General features: G+C 38.6%; 1 protein-coding gene and 1 long non-coding RNA gene across 2 annotated transcripts in view; both read left to right on the top strand.

Moving 5' to 3' along the window:
• The window catches only part of SYTL5 (synaptotagmin-like 5), a 250237-nt gene that overhangs the window by 136212 nt on the left and 107046 nt on the right, over positions 1 to 6979 (top strand). The gene's annotated exons all lie outside the window — the stretch shown is intronic.
• LOC106724796 overlaps positions 2876 to 6979 on the top strand; it is a 13015-nt gene continuing 8911 nt past the window's right edge. Inside the window, exons 1-2 of the long non-coding RNA XR_001360631.1 lie at positions 2876 to 2957; positions 4966 to 4968. This is a non-coding gene — a long non-coding RNA (uncharacterized LOC106724796). The remainder of the gene's footprint in view (positions 2958 to 4965; positions 4969 to 6979) is intronic.

Here is a 6979-nt window from a genome sequence, read left to right as displayed (position 1 = left end):
CTCTTTATCTATATATTCATCTATTTTTGGAAAAGGAGAATAGAGTAGAGAGCAGATAAGCCTGAGTTTGGTAAGTCAAACTAATTGAGCTATTAGTAGAAAAAGAGAACAAGTGAGGCGAGGAAAAACAAAAGCATAAATTAAAAAAACAAAAACAATAAAACAAACAACAACATGAAGAAAGAACAAAATTGGCTAGAGAAGACAGAGAAAAGAGAAAGTTGCATGGACTTGGAGCAGGGAAGAGGAAACTAGATATAGGAGTAAGCCAACAGAGACTACTATAATAATAATGTGTCAATAAAGCAGCTAAAGAAGATCAATTTTTAACAAGGAGTAAAAAGAAAGGAGATCGAAAACCTAAAGCAGTAACAAGAGAAGAAAAACAGGGTGAAAAAAGTAGAAGTGAGAAGGAAAGGGTTGGCATAAAGGAAAAAATGAGATAGAGTAAAATAATGATAAAAAGTAAAAAAAAAACTATTAATGTAGAACACTAATTCAAAAAAAAGAAATAAATGAAAGGACAAATAATAATAAATAAAAATAATAAACAAAAAGATAAAATAAAGAGAAAAATTTAGTTTTTTAAGTAAAAGATAAACAAATAAAAAAGTGAAGTAATGAAGTTTGTTCATAGTCAGCACTGTGTTGAAGTTCCCAGCGATCCACTGTTCCTTTGTGTCAGACACCACAATCTTGGTTTCAGGCAAGTGGGATCAATTTGCCTACTTTGTTTTTCTGCCTGTTTTCAGTTGTATTTACACAAGCGTCTATTTCTGACATGGACTCTAGATGGCAGTATTTCTGTATTAGTTTCCGGGACCAAATGGCCCCTCAACCCAGTCCCTGAGGGCTCCCTGAGGAAATTTATAATATTTGTTTCCCTGTCGAGCTCAAGGTTGGATGTGGCTGCATTGCTAGGAGGGGCCTGGTCTTCAGGACAAAAATGTCTGTTCAGGGTTGGAAGGATTGACCTGTCCCAGAGCTGGCTTCCTGATCATCTCTCTCTATTTTGTTCCCCAGCTTCCACCAAAACACCTTCCCCTGCACCGTGGCCTTGGTGAGTGTTTGTAATTAAAAGATCCTATGCACTGGGTTTAGCCAGTAAAAGCAAGGAAATGATAAAGACAGAGAAACCGCGCCACTTCATGTCTCTCTCCCTGCAGCACTGCGTGGCCTGTGCAGAACTTCAGGCTTCCTTTCTGGGTGCAGCCTCCCATGTCTGTGGGCTTAGATCTAGAGTCCCCTGCTGCCAGCAGCCCTGTGGACCTGCTCCTATATTCAAGCACTACACTGTCCCCAAGGGACATGGATTTGGTGTAGCACAGTTTCCTTCTGAGACTCTAGTCCCAGCTGCACCTGTTTCTCCCTCCAGCCCAGATCCCTGATCCCACTTCTCTCCAGGTGACCTCTGACCTTTTCATCCATGGATTGTCTCACTAGCTGTATTTAATTCCTCCTTTCTTTTGTTAATGTGATGTATTACATTGATTGACTGAGAATGTTGAACCATCCTGTGCCCCTGGAATAAACTCCATTTGATCATGATGTGTCCAGGTGGATGTTATTCAATTCAGCTGTTTCTTCTATATGCTCCGTGAGAAGGTGCATGGCCCATCTGCCTTTTTGGCCACCATTTTGTCTCCCCCTGGACAAACGTTTTAGGAGCCTGCAGCCAGGGAGGCTGGAGTCTTGGTGTTCATGGGTTTGCAACCAAGGCAGCTGGTCCCTGGCCAGTGTGGCCGTAGGGTCCCAGGTGGTGTCTGAGATCTTCCTGGGTGGAGATGAGGCTGGGCTCCCAATCACAGCCGCTCTCCCCTTCAAGATGGTGTGGACTCTACAGCAGAGCCAACTGCCCCGGGACATATTTCATCAGTAGTAGAGTCTCCCGGCTAGGGGAGCCTGGTCTGCCAGTCCCCAGCAGTCCTGCGGAATATAACTGTCCCTCACTCACACATACACACACGCCCCACACATCCACACACTCCTCTTTAGCTCTCTCACTCACTCAAACTCTCTTCTTCAATGCTGTCCTGTCAGCTGCCATCATGGATCTCTCTCTTTGCTTCTTGATGAGTCTGGATAATGGTTTATCAATTTTGTTTATCCTTTCAAAGAACTGTCACTTGGTTTCATTTACTTTTTGTAGTGGTTTTTTTTTAGTCTCTATGTTATTCATTTCTGCTCCATCCTTATAATTTCTTTCCTTCTACTTACTACGGGCTTTTCTTTTTGTTCTATTTCTAGTTCCTTAAGTTGTAGAGTTATATAGTTTATTGCTGAGTTTTCTTGATTTTTGAGGTAGGCCTGTAGTGCTAGGAACTTCCCTCTCAGGACTGTTTTTGCTGTGTCCCATAGATTTTGAGTTGTTGGTGTTCATTTTCATTTGTTTCAAGGAAGTTTTTTATTTCTTTCTTGACCTCATTGGTAAACCATTGTTTAATAACATGCTATTTTGCCTCCATGTGTTTGAATGTTTTGGGGTGTTTTGCTGTAGTTGATTTCTAATATTATGTCATTGTGATCTGAGAAGATTCTTGATATGATTTCAATCTTCTTGAACTTGTAGAGACTTGTTTTGTCTCTTAACATGTGGCCTATCTTTGTGAATGATCCATGTGCACTTGAGAAGAATGTATATTCTGCTGCTTTGGAGTGAAATGTTCTATAAATGTCAATTAAATCCATCTGATCCAGTGTGTCCTTTAGAGTCTCTGTTTCCTTGTTAAGTTTTTGTCTGGAAGATCTATCCAGTGAAGTCAGTGGGGTGTTAAAGTTCCCTACTATAACTATATTGTTGTCAATCTCTTCCTTAAATTTCTCCAGAAGTTTTTTATATATTTTGGTGCTCCTATATTGGGTGCATATATGTTTATCAGGGTTATATCCTCTTGTTGGATTGATCACTTTAATATTATGTGGTGACCATTCTTGTCTCTTGTGATAGCCTTCATTTTGTATTCTATTTTGTGGGATATGAGTATTGCTACTCCAGCTTTTCCCCCCCCATTTCCATGGATATATTTTTCCCATCCATTCACTCTCATCCTGTGTGTCTTTTGATTTGAGGTGGGTCTCTTATAGACAGCATGTAGTTGGGTCATGTTTTTTATCCATTCAGCTACCTTATGCCTTTTGATTGGAGCATTTAATCCATTCACATAGGGTTATTATTGATAGGTACTTATTTATTGACATTTTAATTCGGTATGCCTAGGTTTCTATCTCTCTTTCTTCTTCTCATTACAGCAGTCACCTCAGCATTTCTTATAATGTACTCCTTTAGCTTTTTTTCTTTTTTTCTGTGAAGCTCTTTATTTGACTGTCTATTTTCTATGATAGCCTTGGTGGATATAGTAATCTTGGTTTCAGATCCTTGCTTTTCATTACCTTGAGTACTTCATGCCATTCTCTTCTGTCTTATAGAGTTTCTGATGAGAAATTATGTGTCATCCTTATGGAAACACCTTTGTAGATAACAGTATGCTTTTATCTTGTTGCCTTTAAGATTCTCTCTTTGTCTTTAATTTTTGGCATTTAAATTATGATGTGTCTGGGCATGGGCCTGTTTGGGTTCTTCTTGCTTGGTTTTCTCTGTGCCTCCCCAACTTGTGTGACTTTTTCCTTTACCAGCTTAGTGGAGTTTTCTGCCATTATTTCTTCAAATATGTTTTCTATCCTTTTCTCCCCTTCTGCCTCTTCTGGCAATCCTGCTATGCTTATATTGTTACTTTTCACGTTGTCCCACAGCTTCCATAAGCTGTCCTCCTGTTTTGTAATTGTTTTTTTTTTCTTCTTTTTGGTTCTCTAATTGTGTGATTTTTTTCAACCCTGACTTCTAATTCACTGATTCAGTTTCAGCTTCCCCTAATATGCTGTATATTCCTTGCAATGTGTTCTTTAGTTGTGTTATGTCATTCTTTATTTCTGACTGTTCTTTTTACATAGTTACTATATCTTTTTTATGCTGTTGAACATCTTTACCATCATTACTCTGAACTCTGTTTGAGATAAATTTCTTATCTCTGCTTCATTTATCTCTTCTTCTCGATAATTCTCTAATTTTTTCATTTGGGTTTTTTTTTCTTTGTCTCCTCATTTTGGATGTCTGTTTGAATTTGTGACTATGTTTTAGGTAGATCCTCTACGCCTCTCAATTTCTAGTGCAGGACAGTGTCAAAGGATGTTTTTGACTAATTAGATCAGGCAAAGACTCAAAGCCTCCAGAGTCCACCTCTGCCTACAGGCTGATAGGATTCCGATTTGAATTGCCCCCCCAGGCAATGCTCCTCAGTTGTGAGGAGTGGTGTTTTTGTTTTTTGTTTTTTAACAAAGTAATGCAGTTGCTATTGCTTGGAGGGTAATTGTTATTTTTAGTCTTTTAAGTGGCTTCAGGGCAAGGTGTTTTCCAATAGGGTGGGTCTTCTGTCTTCCCCCCCAGGTAAGGCAAATGTCTGTGTGGGAAAGATGTCCTCTGTTTTGTGAGGGAATGACTCAGCCCAGGAATCTGGGGGTATCTGCCTTCTGATCTCTAACCCCTGGGTCCCCAATCCTGGCTTCTGCTCACACAGTTCCAGTCCACTCTGCCCTCCTTCTGCTGGAACACCATGTGGGTGGCTCCACAGGGAATTTTGTGCATTGGCTGTTTACAAAGGTGCCTGAATTTTTCAGCCATCACTTCCTGGCAGAGAGCAACCCCTCTACTTTTCACAGTCAGATGTTTTGTGGGTCTCCTTCTCAGTTCTGGTGCTCTCTTCTGGGGGGCCCAACTTGGGGATTAGATCCAAAAGCTCTCAGTGGCAAACCCCCACAGCTGAGATATCTCTATGGAACTTCAGTTGCTGTCTGTGGGCCCCTGGCCAGCCCTTTGGCACCTGCACCCCTCCTACCAATCTCTATGTGGTCTCCACCTTTGGTCCTCAGATATCAGGGTTCTCTCCAGCCAATCTTACTTTAAGTATTCAGGAAGTATTTCTGTATTTTAGTTGTAATTCCTGTTTGTTCCTGGAAGCATGTCCATGCAGCATCCACTTACTCTTCTGCCATTTTTAATCTCTTGTATTTGTTTATTGTTTCTAATAATGTTTTAGTGGAGTCTTTAGGGTTCTCTATATACAGTATCTGATTGTTTGCAAAAGTGACAGTTTATCTTTTTCATTACCTATTTAGATGTCTTCTATTTCTTTCTCTTGCCTTGTTGCTCTGCTAGGACTTACAGCACTAAGTTGAATGAGAGAGATGAGAATGGACATCCTTGTTTTGTTCCTGATCTTAGAGGAAAAGCTTTCAGTTTTTCACCATTGAGAATGATTTTAGCTGAGGGTTTATCATATATGGCCTTTATTATGTTGAGGTTCTTTCCTTCTATTCCTATTTTACTGATTGTTTTAATCATAAATGGATGTTGTACCTTATAAATTGGTTTTTCTGCATCTACTGATAAGATCATATGATTTTTATCCTTTCTTTTGTTAATGTGATGTATTACATTGATTGACTGAGAATGTTGAACCATCCTGTGCCCCTGGAATAAACTCCATTTGATCATGATGTGTTATTTTTTGGATGTACTATTGTATTCAATTTGCTAGTATTTTGTTTAGGATATTTGAGTCTGTATTCATCAGGGATATTTGTCTATAGTTTTCTTTTTTGTATTATTTTTGCCAGGTTTTGCTGTCAGAGTTATAGTAGCCTCATAGAATGTGTTAGAGATTATTGCTTCTTCTAAATTTTTTTGGAAGATTTTGAGAAAGATAGGTTTTAAATTTTCTTTGAACATCTTATAGAATCCACTGATGAAGCCATCTGGTCCTGGAATTTTGGTTTTTGGGAGGATTTTGATTGTTGTTTCAATTTCCTAACTGCTGATCAGCCCATTTAGATTTCCAATTCTTCATGATTTAGCTTAGGAAGGTTATATATTCCTAGGAACTTATCCATTTCTTCTAGGTTATTGAATTTGGTGGCATAAAGTCTTTCATAATATATCTTTGAAGTCTGTGGTGACTTCTCTCTCATTTCTGATTTTGTTTGTATGGGTCTTTTCCACTTTTTTATTAGTGAGTCTTACCATGGGCTTGTCAATATTCATAATCCTTTCAAAATGCCAGCTCTTTGATTTAATAGGTTTTTTTGTATAGTCTTTTTGTTCACTATTTCATTTTATTCTGCTCTAAACTTCTTTCTTCTGTTGACTTTGTGTTGCTTTTGTTCTTCTTTTCCTAGTTCTTTAAGATGTACTGTTACATTGTTTACTTGGGAATTCTCCTGTTTCTTGAGATCGACCTAACAGTGATGGCGAACCTATGACATGCTTCTCAGAGGTGACACCCAAACTCATTTTTTTGGTTGATTTTTCTTTGTTAAATAGCATTTAAATATATAAAATAAATATCAAAAATATAAATCTTTGTTTTACTATGGTTTCAAATATCAAAAAATTTCTATATGTGACACTGCACCAGAGTTAAGTTAGGGTTTTTCAAAATGCTGACACGCCGAGCTCAAAAGGTTCACCATCACTGGCCTATAATGATATAGACTTCCCTGTTACTACTTTCACTGCATCCCAGATGGTTTTTTTTTAATATTTATTGTTCAGATTATTACAGATGTTCCTCTTTTCCCCCCCGTAGCTCTTCTCCACCTGGTTCCCACCCCACTCCATGCTTTCACCCCTCACTGTACTCGTCCATAGGTGTGATTTTTGTCCAATTTCTTCCCACCCCCCCACACCCTCTTCCCCCCGAGAATTGTCAGTCCACTCCCTTTCCATGCCCCTGATTCTATTACATTCATCACATTATTCTGTTCATCAGATTTTTTTTATTCATTTGATTTTTAGATTCACTTGTTGATATTTATGTATTTGTTGTCACTTTGTTGTTCATAATTTTTTATCTTTACCTTTTTCTTCTTCTTCCTCTTCTTAAAGAATACCCTTCAGCATTTCATATAATACTGGTTTGGTGGTGAT

Source organism: Myotis brandtii, unplaced genomic scaffold (assembly GCF_000412655.1).
Source record: "Myotis brandtii unplaced genomic scaffold, ASM41265v1 scaffold976, whole genome shotgun sequence".
NCBI lineage: Eukaryota > Metazoa > Chordata > Mammalia > Chiroptera > Vespertilionidae > Myotis > Myotis brandtii.
Note: the sequence above shows the minus strand (reverse complement) of the source record. Positions and strands in the feature narration are given on the sequence as shown.